This window comes from Bison bison, unplaced genomic scaffold (genome assembly GCF_000754665.1).
Source record: "Bison bison bison isolate TAMUID 2011002044 unplaced genomic scaffold, Bison_UMD1.0 scf7180017864324, whole genome shotgun sequence".
Taxonomy (NCBI): domain Eukaryota; kingdom Metazoa; phylum Chordata; class Mammalia; order Artiodactyla; family Bovidae; genus Bison; species Bison bison.
The window spans coordinates 4,315,686-4,339,451 of record NW_011494896.1 but is presented as its reverse complement, the minus strand read 5'-3'; the positions used below and the strand labels follow the sequence as shown (position 1 = coordinate 4,339,451).

At 39.7% G+C, this 23,766-nt stretch overlaps 1 protein-coding gene across 3 annotated transcripts in view; it reads right to left on the bottom strand.

Annotated features, from left to right (window-relative positions):
* Positions 1 to 23,766, bottom strand: part of DLG2 (discs, large homolog 2 (Drosophila)) — a 2,340,373-nt gene that overhangs the window by 720,477 nt on the left and 1,596,130 nt on the right. The window lies entirely within an intron of this gene.

Below are 23,766 nucleotides of genomic sequence, written 5' to 3'. Positions count from 1 at the left end.
CATTTTTTTCCTATTCACTTTATATTTTCAGTCATTTTTATACAATTAGAAAATCTTTATAATTATCCATTTAAGTGACTAAATAATATTTGACTAAGGTCATTTAACCAGTCCCTTGTCACTGAATATTTAATTTCTCTATATACTCTTACAACAAATACAGCTTACTAAATTTACAATCATTTGATTAAGTCCTGCTTGTGGGTAAAAAGAGATGAGGAATAAGAAATTAGTTGTTAATCCAGAAAAATTAATTAGGGCACTCAATTAGAGAAGTTGGGTGTTAAGATCAGATCAAGTATAATTGACAGTTATACTACCACTGCAAATGACAAGGTAAATCTTACCAATTTTTATTGACTGAACTAATAAAACTCTGAATTTTCAGAGGGTTGTTCTCACAATTATACACTAAAAGGCTGAAGTTAATAATTCAACCATGGCCACTAAGATCTCATGTCTTTGTACTACTGACTTCTAATTCTGTTTCTTTGAAAATCTCCAATGTTCCTTGGGTATTATCTGACTACTTAAGAGCAGTCAATAATGAATGTATTTGTTATTGTTGTTCAGACTGTAAGTCATGACTATTTGTGACCCCATGGATTGCAACATGCCAGGCTTCCCTATTCTTCATTATCTCCCAGAGTTTGCTCAACGTCATGTCCATTGAACCAGTGATGCTCTCTAGTCATCTCATTCTCCATCGCCCTGATCTCCTCCTGCCCTCAATCTTTTCAGTATCAGAAGTGAAAGTATTAACTGCTCAGTTGTGTCCAACTCTTTGCGACCCCATGAACACCAGGATCCTCTGTCCATAGAATTCTCCAGGCAAGAATACTAGAGTAGGTTGCCATTCCCTTCTCCAGGGGATCTTCCTGACCCAGGGATTGAAACCAGGTCTCCTATATTGCAGGCAGATACTTCAACATCTGAGCCACCAGGGTTTTTACCAGTGAGTTGGTTCTTCACATTAGGTGTCCAAAGTATTGGAACTTCAGCTTCAGCATCAGTCCTTCCAATGAATATCTAGGCTTGATTTCCTTTAGGATCGACTGGTTTGATCTCCTTGCTGTCCAAAGAAATCTCAAGAGCCTTCTCCAGTACCACAATTTGAAAGAAACAATTCTTCAGGGCTCAGTCTTCTTTATGGTCCAACTCTCATATCTATACATGACTACTGGAAAAAAACATAGCTTTGGCCATATGGACCTTTGTTGGCAAAGTGATATCTCTGCTTTTTAATATGCTATCTAGGTTTGTCATAGCTTTCCTTGTAAGGAGCAAGCATTTTTCGATTTAATGGCTGTGGTCATCACCAGCAGTGGTTTTGGAGCCCAGGAAAATAAAATCTGTCACTGTTTCCACTCGTCCCCCATCTATTTTCCATGAAGAGATGGGACCAGATGCCATAAACTTAGTTTTTTGAATGTTGAGTTTTAAGCCAGCTTTTTCAGTCTCCTCTTTCACCCTCATCAAGAAGCTCTTTAGTCCCTCTTCACTTTCTGCCATTAGAGTAACTGTCACTGGTATATCTGAGGTTGTTGATATTTCTCCTGGCAATCTTGATTCTAGCTTATGAGTCATACAGCCTAACTTTTGAATGACGTACTCTAGGAGAAATATCAATAACCTAGGATACACAGATGACACCACCCGTATGGCAGAAAGCGAAGAAGAACTAAAGAGCCTCTTGATGAAAGTGAAAGAGGAGAGTGAAAAAGTTGGCTTAAAACTCAACATTGAGAAAACTAAGATCATGGCATCTGGTCTCATCACTTCATGGCAAATAGATGGGGAAACAATGTAAACAGTGACAGACTTTATTTTCTTGGGCTCCAAAATCACTGCAGATGGTGACTGCAGCCATGAAATTAAAAGACGCTTATTCCTTGGGAGAAAAGCTATGACCAACCTAAATGGCATATTAAAAAGCAGAGACATTACTTTGCCAACAAAGGCCTATCTAGTCAAAGCTATGGTTTTTCCAGTAGTCATGTATGGATGTGAGAGTTGGACTATAAAGAAAGCTGAGCACCGAAGAATTGATGCTTTTGAATTGTGGTGCTGGAGAGGACTCTTGAGAGTCCCTTGGACTACAAGGAGATCCTAAAGGAATCTAACCAGTCCATCCTAAAGGAAATCAGTCCTGAATATTCTTTGGAAGGACTGATGCTGAAGCTGAAACTTCAGTACTTTGGCCACCTAATGTGAAGAGCTAACTCATTTGAAAAGACCCTGATGCTGGGAAAGATTAAAGGCAGGAGGAGAAGGAGACAACAGAGGATGAGATGGTTGGATGGCATCACCAACTTCATTGACATAAGTTTGTTTGAGCAAGCTTCAGGAGTTGGTGATGGACAGGGAAACCTTTCAGGCTGCAGTCCATGGAGTTGCAGAGTCAGACACAACTGAGCAACTAAACTGAACTCTGCATATGAGTTAAATAAGCATGGTGACAATATGCAGGCTTGTCTTACTCCTTTCCTAATTCTGAACCAGTTCATTGTTCCATGTCTGGTTCCAACTTTTGCTTCTTGACCTGCATACAGGTTTATCAGGAGACAGGTAAGGTGGTCTGGTATTCCCATCTCTTTAAGAATTCTCCACAGTTTGCTGTGATCTACACAGTCAAAGACTTTCAAGTAGTTAATGAAGCAGATGCTTTTCTCGAATTCCCTTGTTTTTTTCTATGATCCCATGGATGTTGACAATTTGATCTCTGGTTCCTCTGCCTCAACGTATGTATTAAATATTTATTAAATATCAGCTTTGTGTTTGGCACTGGGCTAAGCCTTGGAGCTATAGCCATGAATCTATCAGTTTATGAGGCATATGAAGGACAAGTGCAGCGTGCTGGAGTGGCTAACGGATCCAAACACAAGGACTTTTCCTGAAGGTGAAGAGTGGTTAGTTTTTTTTAATGAGGGAAGGGTGGAAGTTGGAGAGGAGGACAGTGTCCCAAGCAGAGGGAAGAACATACGTAAAATCCCTGAAGTGACAAAGTGTATGCCAGGTCCAAGAAACAGACAAGAAGGCGACAACGATGACAGCAAGAAGGATAATTGGATGAGTCTCGATCATGAATTTCTTCAAAGCAGTGTATGTGAGTCCATTTTTGGTTTTAAGTACCTACTGACATCAGATGACTGCATTGTATTGTATGAATATCTCCTATGAGATTCTCTTGAAGCTAAGGCTGTAGGGATTAAGATCAAGTGATTTCTGCTTTCATGGAATTCAAGGCAGAGCAGAAAAGAACCATAGTTTGGCAATTGGTGATCAGTACCTCAACTACTTCCCTGGTGGCTCACATGGTAAAGCGTCTGCCTACAACGCAGGAGACCTGGGTTCAATCCATGGGTTTGGAAGATCTCCTGAAGAAGGAAATGGCAACCCACTCCAGTATTCTTGCCTGGAAAATCCCATGGATGGAGGAGCCTATAAGGCTACAGTCCATGGGGTTGCAAAGAGTCGGACACGACTGAGCGACCTCACTTTCACTTTCATCTCAACTACACTCTCACGTCGATAGCCACCAATGAGGCAGTTTCTATAAGATCTTGGGTTTCAGAAGGAAAGGATGGGAAGATAAGTTTCTTCAATGTAATTTGGGTCTAGGTCCAAAAACATCAACTAGAATATATTGGTCTTATTCGAGTTGGCACCTCAACAATACCAATTTCTTCATTAATGGGGTAGGGAAAGAGTCAAGCACAGACTGCAAGATGCTCTAACGCTTTCTCCTGAAAATATAAAAATCTTGGGAGAGGGCACTCAAGACTTTGTCATTTGAGAAAAATATTCACTCTACTAGGTCTATATTTTAGCCCCGAGGAACACTGAATTGCTCACTCTTTCTTGCACAGTCCACTTGATAACTCATCTCTTGGCCTTTGCTCATACTGCTTTCTCTACGAGAAATCTCCCACTCTGCCTGATGGTTCAGATGTCATTTGAGTTTCTATAGATTTCTCTGCTTAGCTATGCTATGCACTGTGTTATTTTGAAGTTGTATATTTATCAGTCTATCATTCCTTCAAACTGACCTTACAGAAGGCAGAAACTGTATAATATTCACCTTTGTCTCTTGGTGCCTTGACTGGCACGTTGTTCCTTACATATTTGATGAATGAATGAACAGACAAACACATTTGCTGAGAATATTCTTCCAAAGGGAAGAGTCAGAAAGACATAATACAAGTACACGATTAATATAGAAGTCACTTTGCTCTGTGCGGCTCCAAAATAAAAATGGAAAGGCCAGAAATTCAAATTGTGGCTTAGCTGAAGGATGAATGAGGAGACGAGAGCTGTTCAAATTGGGAATAGCCTGCTTTGCAAGGGAGGGAGGATCCTTTACTCAATGGGTAGCTAGCTAGACACTGGACATAAGGGACCAAACATCATCTGAGAGGTTAGGCTGTACGACTTCAAAGGATTCTTCTGGATCTCTGGCTAGACTTACAGGAAAACTACTCTTGCCAACAGGAAAAAAAAAAAAAAAAAGAATGCCATAGGAACCTTTAGAGGGGGATGTAGGTCACTGCTACATTTTTTTATTGTATAGATTCACAGATCTTTGAAGTGATAGCTTTGATGACAACCTAGCAACACGGAAATATTGTTTTTAGACTATAATACAGAGAATATGCTTCCCTGGTGGGAAAGATTCTTTACCCAGATGGTAAAGAATCTGCCAGCAAGGCAGGAGACCTGGGTTCGATCCCTGGGTCCGGAAGATCCCTGGAGAAAGGAATGGCTACCCCTCCAGTTTTCTTGCCTGGAGAATCCCATGGACAAAAGAGCCTGATGGGCTACAGTCCATGGGGTCGCAAAGAGTCAGATATGACTGAACAACTAACACACACCTATGGAGAATATGGTGGTTTGGACATTTACTGATAAACTCTGTCCTTGAATCCACTCTGAGTAAAGGAATAAATCAAAGAACCCACAATGAAAGGAGGCAAGTAGAGACAGAATATAACAAGATCTGTGTTTCTGATCCCAAGGATTCTCCAAAGCTTTTGTGTTTCAGTTAAAACCAGCCTGACGGCTAGGCCTGGCCAGTCACAGTAGTTCTTTAGCAGAGGTTCATCTGAATTCAGCTAAGGAAATTATTAAAGTGCTTCCCCGTCTCCTCTTGTTATTCTCACCCAGCCTTCCCTTTCAGGCCTTTGCTCCCAGACAGCAGCGTTCAGTGGAGAGAGGGAGAGATAAAAAGCAGCAGTGAAATCACGGCCTGCTGTTCTCCATGGCGGAATCTCTCCCATCCCCCCGACAATCATCCCAGAGCCAGCCAGCTGCAAAGGCAGAGCCCAGAACCTCTGTTCTCTGTGCAGCCATCTCTCCAGGAGAATAGGCAGATGCTTGGCTGACGGCCTTAGATCCCGAAAACGGTGCCTGATTAACTGACTGTTGATACTTGACACAGTCAACAGAAACTATAAGGTGCCACGTGGGTGAGGGCAGCCTCTGTGCAGCGTTCCGGCTGGGCTGCTGCTTCCTCGCAATTGGGCAGAGTCCATGTGTGAGCATGTGGCTGCCTTGGACCATTATTTGTTCTGGTTCCCATTCCTCCACTCTGGCTGACTGTCCCCCGGGAACACAAGGCCACTGCCTAGCCAGTGGACTAGCAAGTGGTACTTCCTCCTTCATGTACTATACTCTCTGGGAAAAGGCAAAAAAGCAAAAGGAAAAGAACATTTGCCATTTAACTGATGGCTGTAAATATAAATATCAGTATCCTCAGAAACGTGAGCCCAAGCCCGCTGCCACTGGCCATGCCCACTGTCTAGCCAAGTGGTACTTTCTCTTTCATGTACTACACTCTATCAACTCTAAGAGGAAAAAAAAACAAAATAGAAAAATGAAAAGAACATTTAGTGAAAATGAAATGAAAAATAAAACATTTAAATGATGGTTGCAAATATAAATACAGTATCCTCAGAGAATTATCTTTTCATTAAAAGATTGTTGTGTAACAGGAAATTACCCCCAAAATGGGGTTACAAAAAACAAGAGGAAAATACAGTGATACCATAATCATATGAATTTACAGAAGGTTCTATTGACAAATAATTTCTCTTACTGTCAGAAGTTCCTACTTTTCAAATACTATTTAATCTAGTAATTCAGTTCTAGGAATTTATCCTAAAGAAATAACCAGAGATGTGTGCAATGACGTGTGTTCAAAGATTTGTGGCGGTATCATGCTTCTAATTCTAAAAACAAAACAAAATCCAACTTGTAATTGGAAACATTCAAACAATGGAGAAATAGTTAAAAAGTACTGTTATATGTCTATCTGAATGTGGGAATATTTTAGAGCCATTAAAACTGCAGCAATATTTAATGATAATGGAAAATGTTCATTATACAAATGTGAGAGGAAAAAAATGTGTATGAAATTTTAATTAAAGTATGATCACCACTAAAATATTAAAAAAAGACTTGTTTTTTACTAAGAAATTTATGAATTACTAATTGGTAGTAGTAAAACTGCTTAAGTAATAAACTACTTAAGAGGGAGAGACTTTTTTTAAGTTATAAAATTCTTAATAAAATACTAAAAATGTCCTCAAGGGAACTAACAGTTATTACATTTTTCTTTCTGGAACTAACATTTATTGCATTCTTCTTTTTATGTAAAACTCTGAGCTAGGCTTCTTTTAATCCTCTATCTGATGGACAGTATTTTCCCCCTTTTCATGTATTAAAAAACAAAACGCAAAAACAAATTAAAGCCAAAAGAAAACCCTGAGGCTAAGAAGCATGAAGCAACTTACGTAAAGACAGAAAGCAAGCAAATAGTGGAATTCAAATCCAAACAGGATATTTTAAGCTTCAATTACCAGCTCTTCCCCTGTTATATCATATTGTCTCTTCTGGGTTAAACAATTTGATGGTAAGGAAATTAAAAAAAAAAAATACGAACAACAAACTATTCATTTTTTTTAAAAGAATCTATACCACTCTTATCAGTATCATAAAAATATTTTTAAAAATTGTAATGGAAGAGCATGTATTTATTTGGACCATTCAGACCTGTTTTTGACATTAGGTACATTTCTTAACTTTGAACCTAGCTTTCTTGTTTGCAAGATGTACATAATAGTAACTACTTCACAGCATTATTAAAAAGATCAAAGTAAATGATATATGTACTAGCAGAGCACTGAGCATAGATCCTGGGAGGTGTGTGAAGATTAATCAATATTAGTTCATTTCCTTTGGTTGGATACTGCACTATTACGAGTGTCCTTCTAAACATGAGGGCAATAAAGGCAAACGGAAGTAAGACAATGCAGTCTTTCATTTATACCTTTATCTATTCATCCAACAAGTATTTTTTGATGAATGCTGGCCTACAATTTTAGCATATGTTATTTCTCTTTGTATAATTTAGCTACATATTCTAAATATGGGAGAAAGGATGGCTAGGCAGGAAGCATTGAGAATGTTAAGTAAATAAACGTTAGATAAAGGAAGACTCAAACACTATTTTTTTAAGCTTTCAGTATCCATAACCTATTCTGATGCATCGAATTTGGGTATTTCATCTGACAAACCCCAATATTTCTGTGCATTCCCTTCACTTCAGTAGGATCTATATGTTCCTTTTACTCTCTACCAAGAATATCAATATACAAGTCTATCATCTGCATATCTGCTCCAGCAGGTATTTATTTTTATTTACTATAATTTATACTATAAAATGAGCTTCCCAGCTGGCACTAGTGGTAAAGAATCTTCTTGCCAATGCAGGAGATGCAATTGATTCAGGTGGGCTCCCTGGGTCAGGAAGATCCCCTAGAGCAGGAAATGGCCACTCGCTGTAGTCTTCTTGCCCAGAAAACTCTATGAACAGAAGAGCCTGGTGGGCTATAGTCCATGGGGCTACAAAGAGTCAGATACAACTAAATTACTAAGCTTATACACACATACTACAAAATAATACATGTGTTACTTTCAAGTATACCAGTTCAGTATCAGTTCAGTCACTCAGTTGTGTCCGACTCTTTGTGACCCCATAGACTGCAGCATGCCAGGCCTCCCTGTCCATCACCAACACCCAGAGTTTACTCAAACTCATGTCCATTGAGTCAGTGATACTATCCAACCATCTCATCCTCTGTCATCCCCTTCTCCTCCAGCCTTCAATCTTTCCCAGCATCAGGGTCTTTTTCCAATTAGTCAGTTCTTTGCATCAGGTAGCCAAAGTATTGGAGTTTCAGCTTCAGCATCAGTCCTTCCAATGAATATTCAGGACTGATTTCCTTTAGAATGGACTGGTTGGATCCTTGCAGTCCAAGGGACTCTCAAGAGTCTTCTCCAACACCACAGTTCAAAAGCATCATTTCTTTGGCACTCAGCTTTTTTATAGTCCAACTCTAAAATCCATATATGACTACTGAAAAAACCATAGCTTTGACTAGATGGACCTTTGTTGACAAAGTAATGTCTCTGCTTTTTAATATGCTGTCCAGATTGGTCATAACTTTTCTTCCAAGGAGTAAGTGTCTTTTAATTTCATAGCTGCAGTCTCCATCTGCAGTGATTTTGGAGCCCAGAAAATTAAGTCTGTCACTGTTTCTACTGTTTCCCCATCTATTTGCCATGAATTGATGGGATCAGATGCCATGATCTTCGTTTTCTGAATGTTGAGTTTTAAGCCAACTTTTTCACCCTCCTCTTCCTTCACTTTTATCAAGAGGCTCTTTAGTTCTTCACTTTCTGCCATAAGGGTGTTGTCATCTGCATGTCTGAGGTTATTGATATTTCTCCTGGCAGTCTTGATTCAAGTATATAATTATATTTAATTTCTGACACACACATAGAGTGAAAATTACTCGTGTACAACTTGACCACTGATCAACAAATAGAATAGAATGGTGACCAATATAATGATTTCTTTGGAAGGAATGATGCTAAAGCTGAAACTCCAGTACTTTGGCCACCTCATGCGAAGAGTTGACTCATTGGAAAAGACTCTGATGCTGGGAGGGATTGGGGGCAGGAGGAGAAGGGGACGACAGAGGATGAGATGGCTGGATGGCATCACTGACTCGATGGACGTGAGTCTGAGTGAACTCCGGGAGTTGGTGATGGACAGGGAGGCCTGGCGTGCTGCGATTCATGGGGTCGCAAAGAGTCAGACACGACTGAGCAACTGATCTGATCTGAAAGATATTTTTTTTTTAAAGTTAAAACAGATAGTAGCAGATTAAAATAAAGAATTCTCTAGGCTATACGACAGGATAAAAACATTACCTGATAGAAAGGTCTATTATTTGGCAAATAATTTTCTAAACTGTACTAAAAGCAATTTTATTTTAGGAAGATCTTGAATAGCACAGAGAATAAATATAACTTTTTCATAGCTCTTACCTATTGAAGTCATTCAAAGTCTCCCTCATCTACCTTCTCTAACATACTGCAGTATTAAAAGATGAATGGCCCCAGGCCCATTATTAGGCTTTTATAAAGATATGAATGTAACACAGACATTCCTAACCACTGTTGCTTACAATTTATAACTACAACAAATTTTTCCTTTTTTTTTCCCTTAACATGCTAACAATCCATGTATCTTTGGCTAAAGGTCTTAGCCCAAGAATAAGAAATGCCTATTGCCTATTTTCACCTAGTTACGACTTCTAGGAGTTGCATTTAGGATGTCTCAATGTTCACTTTATTCAACAGTACTTTTCTGGATGCTATGGAGTAGAGCAGCCATCGGGAGATCTGCATTTGGGGATTAGTCACGGTTTAAGGCAAAATGTTTTAAGGGGATGGCAGAGAGGAAGTAGTTTCGTCAAACAGGTGGATGGAGAGTGCCAGAATCCAGGAGATCAAAGAATTGATGAAAAGTAAAAGAGTGATGTAGTAAAGGTAATTCATGTTCTTGTGGAAGGTTCTGTTGAGGTACACGGCAGCACCTGATGAGGAGGAAGCAGGGTAGTAGAAAGATTTTAGAGTGTGGTGGGTAGTGGCGGGGGGGATGCAGCATGTCTGTGCACTATGGGGAAGAAGCCGTGGGAAGGAACATGAATGAACATACAAGAGAGAAGGAGAAACAAATCCTGAAAAAGGAAGAGTGAGGAAGAGGGTCTAGAATCCAGATTCTTTGAGAACTACCATAGGTTAAGTACATATGGTATAGTCGTACCAAGGGACCAAGGTACCATGAGATGAAAAGATCTTTACAGTACATCCTCAGGTAAAGAAAAAAGAATACCATATAGGATTTAAACTTTGGTCTCACTTTGTAAAATATATGCATAGAAAAAATTTGGAAGTATGTTCACCAACATGTTAATATTGCTCATGGACATTAGAATTACAGATCTTTTTTCTTTTGTCATTTTGAGCAAGTCCATCATTAACTTTTCCCTTATAAAAATATCTAGAAACACACAAACATTATACGTGTAAAATCTGTTTGGCAAAAGAACAAATCCAAGTTGGTCTTTGAGACAGCATGACTCAGCCATAGGTTGGGAGAAAGATATTTTTTCTTTTTTACCAGGCCCACTTTCTCTTTCCTTTCGATAAAGATAACAGGGCTAGTTTAAGTTGGAATAATAAAGTTATAGGACCCTTTTGAGGTGGACGAGAAGGGAGCTGAAGGAGTTCTTGCCTGATGTCTTTGCTCTATATATTTAAGATGTCAGGACATTAAAGGAAAAAGTCTAGAATGAATTTCGAGATTTAAGTAAAGCAGTAAATGGCTGGAATTGCAGATGTGAGGCAAGAGAGAGACACTGGAATTGGTAGGGGTCTGCTGAGCAGCACTGAGGTCGGACATTGTCAGTGTGATTACGTGATTTTTCTCCCTCAGAGTTTAGTCATCTTGAATGGTGAAAAGGAAAGGCTTGATAGCCTTCGGGCTGAGGACTGAAAAGCAAATGTGGCTGACTCTTAAAGGAATGAGTAGTATATCAGGAAGGACAGGAAAAGAGAAGCAGAGAGGATGTCCAGAGACTGGATACATAGACTGAGGTCACGACAAGGTCAAATGACAGATTTATGGGGACCTGGGAACAGAAGAAGGGGTAGCAGGCTGTGGACACGATGGGGTTTTGGGTTCAGGATTTCAGAGATGGAGCAACACTGATAATTATGGGAATTCACAAGAGTCCAGTCATGCGCATGTATTAAAGTGATTATCCAGTAAGAGTGCTTTGTGGCTGACACTGAAGTTTCCTGGGAAGAAAGAGACAAAAGATAAAGACAAAATTGTCTAAAAATGTTCAGTGAGAGTGAGGAAAGACCTAGGGTAAAGATGAGAAGTGGGATGTGAGGCAGTGTGGTAATGGAGAGCGTTCCAAGCACAGGAACAAGACGGATCAACCCCCGCAACCCAACATCTCTTTGGGGATATACATGAAAGCTTTCTGAATAGCAGACCTAGGAGTATAGGTTCCTAGAGAATCTAGGTGTTCTTCATAAGGGATGACATGATAAATGCAGTAGTTTACTATGATTAATTCAAAGACTTTGTATAGGATGAATTTAGAACAGGTTTGATGGATTGAGTCAGAAAGCAAGGAGCATAATTTGGGATCAGATACAGCAGTTGAGCTGTGAATTCTTTTTTTTTTAATTGTGAATTGTATATGATTTAGGATGTTGTCAGTGGCACCACAACTACAAAATTTTAAGGTAACATCTATCTTATACTTCGTTTGTAACAGTACTTAACTGAAATGCCACTGTGCATGCTCAGTGGTGTCTGACTCTTTGCAGCCCCAAGGACGGTAGCCCGCCAGGCTCCCCGTCCATGATATTTTCCTGCAAGAATACTGCAGTGGGTTGCCGCTTCCTCCTCCAGGCTACCTTCCAACCCAGGGATTGAACCTGTGTTGCTTGCATTGGCAGGCGGATCATTTACCACTAGTACCACCTGGGAAGTCCTGAAATGCCACCAGAAGCTAATATATACTTCTCAACATAGTTTAACTTCTTGATCACTTTCCCAATGTAAGCTGGTAGCAGATGGAGTCTCTCTCTTGTGCCCCATTAAGCTATTTCCATTGACTTCTCTTGTGTTTTCTGTAAACTTCCTGGCATATGAAGGATTAAAGTATATATCTGTTTAGAACAGTTGGTACATAGAAAATAAGAAAGAAATGGAGAAGCCCATGAACTACTCAGTTGCCACATCAAGGAATCTGATAGCCAGATTCTTGACTATCCTTGACTCTTGCCTGCCCATTGGTCTCTACATTTTATTAAACATCATGACTTGTTGATTCTGTCTTTGAAAGATCCCTCTAATCCATCTAGCCTCTCTCAACTTCAGTGATCCTTGCCCCAGTTCAGAAATTCATGCGTTCTCCCCAGTGATCCTCTCCTTATATGCCTGAATCACTTCATTCTATCCTTCTCATGGCAGAATGTGCTGAGGATAACAGATACGAATCTCAAACTCAAATGACAACAAAGGCAGACGAGACGTATAGGAAGGTGCAAGGGACCCAGGAGAGGTAAAACAACAGAGCAAGAGTGTGGCTACATGGCAACTGGTCTTCTTATCTGGAATAAAACAGGAAGAAGGGATCAAGTGTATATTTCATCTAATGAGAAGAATAATTATTCAGCTCTTGTGGATGACAGGCACTCTAGAATGTGGGCCTAATGTTGGGAGATGGGTCTCCCCTGCTGAGGGAAGCCAGGAATCAAATTTTCTTAAGTATACAGAAGTTGTGGTACATATATACAATGGAATATTAGTCATAAAAAGGAAGGCAACTGAGTCAGTTCTAATGAGGTGGATGAACCTAGAGCCCACTATACAGAGTGAGGTAAGTGAGAATGAGAAAAACAAATGCTGTATACTAATGCATATACACGGAATCTAGAAAGACGGTACTATCTGATAAACCTATTTTCAGGGCAGCAATGGAGATGCAGACATAGAGGAGAGACTTGTGGACACAGTGAGGGAAGGCGAGGGGGGACGAATAGAGAGAGCAGCACTGAAACATATACATTACCATATGTGAAACAGACAGCCAGTGGGGATTTGCTGTATGAGGCAGGGAGCTCAAACTCGGTGCGCTGTGACAACCTAGAGGGCTGGGAGGGAGGTTTAAGAGGGAGGGGGCACATGTATGCCTAAGGCTGATTCATGTTGATGTATGGCAGAAACCAACACAACATCGTAAAGCAATTATCCTCTAATTAAAAACAAATTAAAATTTTTTTTTCTTAAGTAAAATACCAATATTTTAAATTTGGAAAGTTACTACATTGAGATGCATATAGGTTCTTAGTCAACTATGCTCCTTGTAACTGGCGGTTTGAGTGACACATTCCACAGCTGTCACACAGCTCGACTCTCTATGTCCCCAAGTCAGAGACAGGATCTAAGCATCTCCGTTTTGTAAACTCACTATCCAGTTAACTTGTATTTTCATGTGTGTAGTTGTCTATGGAGAAGGCAATGGCACCCCACTCTGGTACCCCTTCCTGGAGAATCCCATGGATGGGGGAGCCTGGAAGGCTGTGGTCCATGGGGTCGCTGAGGGTCGAACACGACTGAGCGACTTCACTTTCACTTTTCACTTTTATGCATTGGAGAAGGAAATGGCAACCCACTCCCGTGTTCTTGCCTGGAGAATCCCAGGGACGGGGGAGCCTGGTGGGCTGCCTTCTATGGGGTCGCACAGAGTCGGACATGACTGAAGCGACTTAGCAGCAGCAGCTTTCTATACCCTTGGCAGCATATAAAGAAAAAATGCCTGACCCAGAGTGGACCTCACTTTCTCCTTCATTTTTCTTCTCTATATTATTTTGTGCTTGGTTCACAACTTAAATGTTACACACAGCACATTGTACTGTATTTTTTTTTTAACCTGTCTACCTTCCCTATGAGGAGGGCATGGCAACCCACTCCAGTATTCTTGCCTGGAGAATTCCATGGACAGAGGAGCCTGGCAGGCTACAGTCCTTGGGGTCGCCAAGAGTAGGACACGACTGAGCGACTCACACTACTGCTATTACTTAATACCTTCCCTAGTCTATTGTGAGCATCAAGCCAAAGCATCAAATTGAGTTATTCATTTTCTGTGCCTAAAGCACGTAGTACCCACGTATGGAAACAACTGAATACATTCTTGCATGAACTAAACTGAACTGCTGCTTCTGCCTAGAACGTTCCTCTTGTTGAATTCCTATCAAACACCACAATTTATCTCAAATGCTATCCAGAGTTTTTTCCAAGTGCTTCAGGCATACGTGATTGCCCTTTCTTCTGTGATTCCACACAATTTCGTTCATAATATGATTAAGACCACAAAGTTATTTGTATCTATGTCTCTCTTACTCTAGACTCTTAGCATCTGGAGGACAGGGGATATACAATATTTGCAATCTGATTCCTAGTGAGAGCAAATGCTCAGTAAATGTTTGCTGAGTTAAACTGCAGATACTCTATACAAAATAGATAACTCACAAAGACCTACTGAATAGCACAGGGAACTATATTCAATATCTTGCAATAACCTATAATGGAAGAGAATATAATAAATAACACATATTTATATATCTATGTATAATTGAATCACTTTGCTGTATACCTCAAACTAACACAATATTATAAATAATTATTTCAATAAACATTTAAAAAACAAACGGAAAACTACTCTAAATAATTTGTATGAATGGGCTAATAAATAAAGGTCAGGTAAAGGGGTTGGAGGAGCCTGGTAGGCTGCAATCCATGGGGTCGCTACCAGTCGGACTCGACTAAGCGACTTCACTTTCACTTTTTACTTTCACGCAATGGAGAAGGAAATGGCAACCCACTCCAGTGTTCTTGCCTGGAGAATCCCAGGGACAGCAGAACCTGGTGGGCTGCTGTCTATGGGGTCGCATAGACTGAAGTCACTTACCAGCAGCAGCAAAGGGCTTAAAGGAGGTTATTTGGTTTTAATACAAGACAGCTAAAGTATGAATCACTTAATACATTTTATATTTACTTGAATACCTATAATGTGCTCAACATTGTATCAAATTCTGTGAATAAAAGAAAATAAAAGGCAGGGTTCTGTTTCTGATGGAGCTTACAGTGCAGTTGGGGGGATGAGCCATATACAGAGGAACGGAGTGGGTGTGGCACAACTGTTCAAATTTATCTGCGGCTCTTCCTCCCCCAAGGTCTTCTCATCCATCACTTGCCAAGTTTTATTCATTCTGCCTATTGAGTATCTCTTGTTTTCATCCTCTTATTTCTATCCCTATTGCCTCTATCCCAGCTAATTTCCTCATTTCCTATTGCCCAGGATTTTGCAAAATCCCAGTGTCTGGGAATGATCATTTTATACACCATTTCTTTTGATTCATTGTATTTCAAAGGTATAATTTTCCCAATTTCTCTCAAAACAACAATTTAGATCTCCTTCTGTATTCTACTCCAAATCTTTGAAAACCACCAACTGTTAAACAAAACAATCTTTTCACTCTTTACTGAACCATGAAGATTTTTTAGCTTAATTCCTACAGTTTTGTTTTCTGGCAGGGTACACTTATTGTTTCTTTTTACTACTTCTTGGCAGTACTCTAGATGCTTATTTGCTTTACTTGCTACAACCAAAAACTTAAGTCCCTTAAAAGTAACTTTCCTTTGAAGAGGTAACTTGGGAATAACTACCTGTGGCTGATTTAACAAGCCTTCAGCCCATTCCTCTACCTTTGTCAGTCTTAACTAGGCCTAGAGGGATGAAGATGGGCATTTATTATAACCTATTAGACACCACTCTCTTAGAAGAGATTCAGAAACCAAGCTGCAGAGTCATTCCTGCTGTGTCTGGACCCAGCTCTACCGCTTCCCAACTTGTGATCCTGAACAAGTTCTCTAAAGTACAGCTTCACCTGAAAAAAGGAATAATAACAGCCTTTGTGTTGGTTATAAATTAGCAGGACTCAAAGTGCCTTGAAGATCAAAAGCATTTTCATAATAACAAGATGTTATTTGCCTTTTTCATTGTGCTTATCTTTGCATTGATGGTGCCAAACAAGGGTGGGTAAAACTGTTGGTGCCTTAGCGCAAAACAAGGCAGGGGTACCAGAGTGTACCAGTAATCACTGGACTCTCTGCATACATTAACAATAAAAACAAAAAAGTCAGTCTTAAAAAAAAATCTTTGAAGCAGAGAAAATTATTAATTATATAAGATCATTACTTTCAAGTTCATAACATTATAATATTCTGTTTGATGAAATGAGAGGTATGCCCAAAGTACTTTTGCATATTATATACAGTTTTCTCAAGAAAAAAAAAAAAATCCGCAATCATTTGAGTTGCAAATTAAACTAATCACATTTTCATTGTTTATCATTTTTACTTGGAAAAATGACTGACCTACAAACTTTGATTATTTAGTCTTCAGTATTTAGCAAAAACTTTCCAGAGAATTGATGAAGTGAGTTTGTTTTTTTCAGGGAAACAACTCGGAGTATTTGCTGTCAGTGGTAAAATTTGAGTTTTCAAGCATCTACTGCCATGAGCATGACAGCTTACGAAGACTTAAAGACTTTTCTCATGGGATGAGTCATAATCTTGACAGATTTTTCAGTATTGTATAATGAAACAAGTCAACATTTAGATGATCTGTATAATTCAGTGAACCAGTATTTTTTCTAACTAGTACATGATATTATAAACCATTTAACATTGAAGATAGATTAATTTTACTATAACCTAGTACAAAAAATTCATTGATATAGTTTCAGATTCTGCATTGCACCTGATCTTTAAAAAACTACCATTTGTCCAGTTTTTCTATAGTATTCAAGAAGAATGCCCACAATTAACTGAGAAGACTACGAAAATATTTCACCTTTCTCTATTCATATCTTTGAAATAACCACATTTTCCTCATTTACTTTGACTAAAGCAACATGTACTACAGACGAAAGGTGAAGATAAAGGAATTCAGATCTATTGTATTAAATCAGACTTCAGAGACTTGAAAATAAAATAATGCCAATCTTCCTGCTAATCTGTTTTTGCTTTGAAAAATATTGTTAGTTAAAATAAAAAGTTATAAATGTAATGAATTTATAATTGCTATTTATAAATTAATGAATACTTCTAAGTGCTCAGTTTTAATCTTTAATATGATATATATTGATAGACAAAACACATATAAACAAAATGAGTTCTCATTAGTTTTGAATAAAAGAGGTCCCGAGATCAAAATGTTTAAGAAATGCAGTCATAAATAGTCTATGAGTTAATTCTTATAAAGCAGTTACCATGGATACTGTAAGGGCTCAGTAATTGCCAATAACCCTATTATTCACCAACTGCTCAATAAGTGTTAGCTGGTATGATAACTTCTAAAACCAAACTTGATTCTCACCCATTTTTCTCAGTTTGAAGAGAACTTGAGGAGCTGAGGCAGCAGAGTGCTTGAGGAGGGGAGGGAAGAGATGGGTATATTATAATTTAATAATTATAAAATTAATAATGTTCACCTTAGGACATGGAGTATTAATAATATGAATATAATAAATAATATTATTCACCACCTCAGGACATGTATACCACCTCAGGACCAGCTCCTGAAGTGAAGGATTTCCAACATGATGTGCTTTTCTGCAGTTGAACTGAGATTCTAAAAGCATGCACAGGCTACCCATCAGAGACCTGGAGTATAAGGTCCCCCATGTCTGGTGTGACTTCACTTTCTCACACCAACCAAATCATTAATCAAAGACTTCTTAAAGCTACCCTAAATCTATAGCAAATGTTTTTATTCCACTTGGCAAAACCATAAACCATTGGAAGTATTAAAGATTCCAAAACCCTTTTACATTTTTTTTTTAAAGCAATGCTATTTGCAAAGTCAAGGCTTCTTTACTAAAAGACATGAAATTTCAGAGCTATGTTGAGATCAGCATTCCTTTGGGTCAGAAGTCCAAACTCCCCTCAGCCCACACTATCATTGATATCCGAATGTGTTAACTGGTATTTAAAAATCCTCAGCTTTTTAGTGCTGCTAATAAAACCTAGACCCAGGAATCAGAAATACTGCCTGGGAGCAAATGGACGTACTGTTTCTTATAGGTATATATCGGGACAGGGGAAGTAGAAGTAGGGAAAGGCAGGTTGTGTGTAAGCAATTCCAGTCACACAAAGCAAAAGCTGCTTTTGCTTTCTTTGCAACCCTGAGGATATGTGTTAGTATCTAAATCCTATAGCTTTTGTAGATGGCAAAAGAATTTTAAGCCATGAACACCTGTTACCATACAGGTGCTCTTTTGACTTCCTTGTGTGTTACTTTCCTTCGCCCTCACTAGGTTCTAGCCGTATGGAGGGCGAACCAAATCTGTACGGTTCTCCAACATTTCAAGTTCATTTCTGCTGTGGGGACTTTATGTTTGCTTTTGTATCTACTTCTAGGATTTTTTACATCCTTTTAATCTGATCAAGTGCTACCACCTCAAAGGAACCTGCCTCAGCACAAACTCCTCTCTCATCACTGCCTATCTTATCATGTCATTGATCACATATGAACTTATTTTATTGTCTAATTCTCTCACTAGAGTATAAGCTCCAGGAGGCAGGGACTCTTCTGTCATGTGCTATATTATTAGTTCCAGGAACAGCATCAGGTACATAAATAGGTGTTCAAGAAATATATGTTTAAGAAATGAGTAACCCAATCAACCAATGGAGACTCTGTGATTCAGTGGAAAGAGTACAAGTTTTGGAGCTGACAGACCTGGGTTTGATTCCTAGCTTTACTTATCAAGTATGTGATCTGGGTCTAGTTCCTTAACTTTTCATGATCTCAGTTTAATAATTTTATTTTATTGGGTTGGCCAAAAACTTCATTTGGATTTCCCCATCACATCATATGGAAAGACCTGAAAGAAATCTTTAGCCAACCCAATTTTTATTGATGTATTAGTTGATTTACAATATTATATTAGTTTCAAGTGCACAGCATAGTGAGTCAGTATTTTTTACAGATTATATTCCATTCAAAGTTATTATAAGATAATGGCTATAACTTCCTGTGCTGTACAATATATCCCTGTTGCTTATGCAAGTCTCATCATTTTCAAACAGTGATTATTAGACTGTTGGCAAAAAGTGATGTTCTCATGTATAAAACACCCAAAATTGTTTGATCTACAGAGGGTATTCGACAAAATTACAACCCCCCCCCCGACCCCCGACTCAGTCTGAACACTTGCTGTGTCCATGACAAGTAATGCGGACATCACATCATCAAGTCCCTGACATCACAGAACTTACTATCTTCTGGGGAAGAAGGATATAGACACATAAAATGGCATTAAATGACAGCAAATCTTAAAAATGAATGCCAGAGGGAGAAAGGAAACTACCATTGGTTCCCCACTGCCCAGAGAATAAAGTCCAAGTTTATTTAGCATAACATTCATGGTACTTCATGAACAGGCTCCCCCTTGTTTTTCAGCCCTCATTTTCCACTGGCATCTTCCACTTAGAGGCCACCTTAATCATCTCCTTTACTGTTCTCACTTGGCTCTCTTTGTATACCGATCTGTTAAGCCTTGTAGCTTTGCTCACATACTTTCCCTTTCTTTATATTTGAAGTCTACCTGCCCGGGGCCTGAATTGTCACTTCCTCAACTGAAAGCAAATGCTTCCTCTTTTAAGGTCCCAGGGCAGGTGGTTATACCTCTCCTTAGACCCTTCCCACATCCTACTTTGTATTTGGAGTGTATTATATTTGCTTTATCTCAGTCTAGTCCTTAAGAACATAAGGTTGGAAATTATTTCTGGTTTGTGTTTGTCATCCCCAAAGCCTTGTGCATATCCTAGATGTTTCCAAAATAGTTAGAGATAGTGAAGTGAATGAATGAATTTAAAATAAATGAAAAGGAACTAAGTGGGAGACTGGGTCTTCTACCTGGATTTTTCACCTTCAGTCTAGGCTCTTTCAACTAGACTATGTTTACTTTACTTTGAAGTGAAGACGCTCAGTCGTGTCCAACTCTTTGTGATCCCATGAACGTACCAGGAGGAGGAGGAGCCTACCAGGATCCTCTGTCCATGGGATTTTCAAGGCAAGAGTACTAGAGTGGGTTGCCATTGCCATCTCCAGGTGATCTTCCTGACCCAGGGATCAAACCCAGGTCTCCTGCATTGTAGGCAGACGCTTCACTGTCTGAACCACCAGGGAAGTCACAGTGCTGTATATAATGGATGACTTTAAAAAAAAAAATCTTGTGCTAATTCCAAGGACAAGGAAGGCTTCCTGGAGTACTGAACTGACAAGGATCCAGAGATGATATCCAGGCTACTGTGGGAAAGCCTGTATCACATAATTTAGCTCAGCATAACTACATATTGGGCTTTTCAGGTTGCTCTAGCGGTAAAGAATCCGCCTGCCAATGCAGGAGACACAATAGATGAGGATTCAATCCCTGGGTTGCGAAGATCCCCTGGAGTAGGAAATGGCAAACCACTCCAGTATTCTTGTCTGGAGAATTCCATGGACAGAGGAGCCTGGTGGGCTATAGTCCATGGGGATGCAAAGAGTTGGACATGACTGAAGATCAATCACATATTACTTTTTATTGGCCAGCTTGTTTCATAATTCTTACTCTGAACACCTTATTTTGTTTATCAGAGGTTTTTGAGAATCAAGACCATGTTTAGTTAACTCCTCTTTTATGATCTTGTCCTACAATGTGCTGAACACAATGTCTCTTCTTAGCCTTTGGATACTGTTTAGCCTTTGCTCAACCCACAAAAGCCCTTCGTGAACTGCCTTTATTTTCCCCTTGCTACAGTCCATCTCCCTCCTTCCTCCTCCTCTTGACCTCTACTTAGATTCTCTCAAGTACCATCCTGCCATTTCCGTCTCTGTGCCATCTTCCATCTCTGTTTTATCTAAACTCAGATCAAGCATCACCTGTCCTCTAATCTTATGTGACTCACTGCTGCTGCTGCTGCTGCTAAGTCGCTTCAGTCGTGTCTGACTCTGTGCGACCCCATAGACGGCAGCCCACCAGGCTTCCCTGTCCCTGGGATTCTCCAGGCAAGAACACTGGAGTGGGTTGCCATTTCCTTCTCCAATGCATGAAAGTGAAAAGTGAAAGTGAAGTCGCTCAGTCATTCCGACTCTATCGACCCCATGGACTGCAGCCTACCAGGCTCCTCCGTCCATGGGACTCTCCAGGCAAAAGTACTGGAGTCAGGTGCCATTGCTAGATGGGCTTAAATAGGCTTTCTCTGTGCTCCCAGTATACTCTGATCTTGCTTCTGCTGCCAATAGCTGTCAGATTACATTATAAAAACTGAATTGTAGGGAAGGAATCATGTTAATTTTACTTTTGGGCACACTGTAAATATGGAACATGTGTTGACTAAATGAATGAAAGAGATCTTTATTGATGTTAAACACTTGGTAGGTTTACCTTAGTTATTCACTAAAACCGTGTATTTAAATATGTTTCTTTCTATTTATTCTTGCTTCTACCAGTTAACAAAAAACTATGCACTTATCTTTTGAAGCAGGGGGGAAAAAAAAACATTCAAGCTTCCTGCTGTATCAAGAGGTACACTGGAATAATAGTTTGCCCAATAGAAGCCAGAAGGAATTAAGTCACCCCTATGGTTTCCCTTTAACTCTCTAATCACAGGCAGAATCCAATCAGACTTTGAAAGAAAATGAGGCTTGAAATCTACTTTATATTCCTCTTAGAGTCTTCTCTCATCTGTTGGGATGAAATTCTGCCTATATCATTTTTCTTTAAAGAGCACACATTTGACTAAGGATTTAAGAATACAATATAAAGCATTTAATTCTGAGTATCAACTTCAGAACATTTCTACATCTGAAGACAAAGTAAATAAAGTTAATTGGAGTACAACGGAGAGGTATATATTTCTTTTAGAAGGTACTTAACTAGAATATATATGAAAAACATCTCTTTGGTTCTTAGCCTTTTAAGAAGCAGAAGCAGAAATATAGGGTATTTACTTTCTTCTATTTTGCAACAGAAATAACATTTTTTATGATTCAGGCAACAAAAAAGATATTTTCTATTTACTCCTTTGATGCTCTAAAACATCTTTCAGACACTGAAGTCCAAGGGTAAGCGGAGCTGACAAAATCCTGTTGGTCTGTCACTGTACTTTAGGCAGGTTAATAATTCTCCTTGAGGCGTAAGCATGAAGGACTTGCCACATTCTGCCACTTTCAATCTTTTGGGAATACATTTCAAATCACAACGCGTTTATAAAGTCCTCTAATCTCAGCCACATCACAATAAATGATGAACCAGCTTCCAGAATATTGGCTCTGACCTCAAGCAAATTATGCAATGATGCTTCCTTGAAAGTTTTTGCGCATGCAGCTCCCTCTCTCCCAGAAGATACATCCAACAGATGGCAACCGTGACAACCTCAGGAAAAAATGAAAGCTGGGTGGAAAGCAGCAGCTTCTTTGGAAGGTCAGGGCACAAATCTCTAGTAGTGAAGCACAGTACAGCATATTAGAGACAAAACCTTATTACCCAAATACAGCTATCTCACAGCACTTAACATTGGGTGGGCAGGTTGTCTGCCTGAGGGTCCACCGTTCTCTCTCATTCTAGGATAAGACCAAAGATTTTGACTACATGGCAAAGCAGGGGCAGATCAGACTGTGCAGATAAGGGTCTTAGGATGCTAATGAAACAGGAGGGAAGGTGCCAGGGCAGACTTTGAAACAATGACATAGCCCAAGGACACAGCATAAACCAATTAAAATCAAATGGGTCCAAGATGGCAGAAAAGTCAACCTCTGACCACACCTTGATCCTCAGTCAGCAAGCTGAATGACACACCCAGAGGTGCCGGGACAGTTCCAAGGCACCATCAAGACTAAAAGGTGGGCTGTGGCCCAGTTCCTGGAAATCTCCAGTCTTTCCCCAAAACAGTTAGAATAAGGCTCCCACTTAGGATATGAAATTACACAGCCTATAAAAACTAACCACCTTATTTCCAGGGACCACACTCACCCTCTGCAATGGCCCACACTCTGTCTGTGGAGTGTATTTGTATCTGAATAAATACACTTCCTACCTATCACTTGGTCTCTCACTGATATTTTTTCTGCAATGAGACATCAAGAATCTGAGCTTCATTAGGTCGTGAAACAGGTACCATGGGTTTTGGCAGTGTTCGAGTCCTAGCCATGTGGGTTAGAGTTGAAAGCAGGGTTTCAGCTGGGTTCGAGTCCCAGCATGTGGGGTCAAGTCCCAATCTCAGGTAAATGGTTTCACTACCACCAAATTCAGAGAAGTAAATACAAATTCATATCAGATCAGATCAGATCAGATCAGTTGCTCAGTCGTGTCCGACTCTTTGCAACCCCATGAATCACAGCACACCAGACCTCCCTGTCCATCACCAACTCTTGGAGTTCACCCAGACTCACGTCCATTGAGTCAGTGATGCCATCCAGCCATCTCATCCTCTGTCGTCCCCTTCTCCTCCTGCCTCCAATCCCTCCCAGCATTAGAGTCTTTTCTAATGAGTCAAGTCTTCGCATGAGGTGGCCAAAATACTGGAGTTTCAGCTTTAGTACCATTCCTTCCAAAGAAATCCCAGGGCTGATCTCCTTTAGAATGGACTGGTTGGATCTCCTTGCAGTCCAAGGGACCCTCAAGAGTCTTCTCCAACACCACAGTTCAAAACCATCAATTCTTCGGCGCTCAGCCTTCTTCACAGTCCAACTCTCACATCCATACATGACCACAGGAAAA